The sequence below is a fragment of the Mesitornis unicolor genome, unplaced genomic scaffold (genome assembly GCF_000695765.1).
Source record: "Mesitornis unicolor isolate BGI_N332 unplaced genomic scaffold, ASM69576v1 scaffold22485, whole genome shotgun sequence".
NCBI lineage: Eukaryota > Metazoa > Chordata > Aves > Mesitornithiformes > Mesitornithidae > Mesitornis > Mesitornis unicolor.
The window spans coordinates 40,865-42,394 of NW_010187804.1; the positions used below are offsets into that span (position 1 = coordinate 40,865).

General features: G+C 38.6%; 1 protein-coding gene across 1 annotated transcript in view; it reads left to right on the forward strand.

Moving 5' to 3' along the window:
• TAF1B (TATA box binding protein (TBP)-associated factor, RNA polymerase I, B, 63kDa) overlaps nucleotides 1–1,530 on the forward strand; it is a gene marked incomplete at its 5' end in the record, with an annotated part of 46,241 nt that overhangs the window by 40,297 nt on the left and 4,414 nt on the right. The gene's annotated exons all lie outside the window — the stretch shown is intronic.

Sequence of the window (1,530 nt, forward strand, 5' to 3'; positions counted from 1 at the left end):
GCTGAACCTCACCTCAGGATGAGTACTCTGTCCTCATTCTCGCTGGTTTGTTCGCTGCCTTTACTCTGATCTTCGTGAATTGTTTTTGGTCTTCCATAGGTTCCCTGTCCCTTTTACCCATTATGTATGGATATCCCAGTATGTACTTTGGTACACCTTGCGTGTCCCTCTTCTCTCCCGCTCCTTGCAGTCTTCTATAGGAAGTGAGGAAGGCTTGTCTGAACATGACATTACTTGAACGGCTGCCTGTACGTGGTCAGAACACAGGTGCATCTACTTTATTTTAGTAGCTCTAGAAGTACTTATAAGAAATTACTGGGTTTTACATTGACATAAAAGCAAACAAACAAAGCAACAAAAACCCCACTGACCTGTGGAAAAACGGAAAACCAGACTTTTATTCAAACAAATTAGATGTGAAGTTCTTCGTTCTACATGTTGTATCTACACATTGTATCTAGGAAGCAGCAGAAATTTGGAGAGAAATGTTAAGTGTGGCAAGTGATATTTTTCCTTTTGTGTAATATTCCAGTTTCTGGAAGTGACCAGTTCAGGGAATTCTAAACAAATTGTGTAATCCCATTTGATTTGAATACTCATGTTGGATTTCTCCTTCAAGAATGCAGTTAAGGTTTTTTGAATGTTCTTACTCCTCGAAATTTGGTAGGGGTGATCCTGCAGTCAAATCATGTTCCACGGGAAAACACATTTAGGTTTCTTTATCTCAAGCTGATCATTTGCTCAGATGCCCTTAAGTTCCTGTGTTCAATGAATCATTGTTCAGTTTTTCTTATGGTCATAATTTCTGTGATTTCTGTGGCACCCTAGAGTCCTGCTTCTCTTTGAGCTAGAAGAGGACCACTTAGATTGCAGAGCTTCACCACTGGCTGTTACAAGCAGGAATATCACATAATGCCATTGCAGCAGGGCGAGATTCATCTTAAAACAAATTTAAAACAGTAGAGACAGAGTGCTCTAGAGCACCTGTGTGCCACATGCAAGCTTTCAGAAGCATTCCTCAGCTTTTGTTTTTGATGGCAGATTTTAGTGCCCTCCTGAAAGATAAGCTTCTCAGTCCTTGGATTACTTTAGGATATATTTTCTGCTTTTTTCCCAGTTTATGAATGAGTGTATTCAGACACAGGTCATAAAAGGAATTTGAAAAGTTTGTCGTTCTTTCAGTAGCACAGAGGAAAGGTGAAGTGGGTTTTTTTGTTGATTTTTTTTTTCCCTCAGTTGAAATTTGCACTGTAAAAAGCTTAACCTTAAATCCGTATTTGTATGAAACCAGGCTTCCTTAATTCTGATACACAGGAAACTACTAAAACAAATATCTTAGCCAGTCCAAGTGACTGCATACAACCAGGTAAATATAGTGAAAGGCATCCTGGTGTGCGTTTTCTACCAGAATAAAAATACCTGCAGTATCAAATGGATTTTACATGTTTTACTTGTGGAATGCTTTCAGAGTACCCCAGTAATACCATTAGATATGAAAGACATAGCATTTTGAATTATCTTTCAAATTCT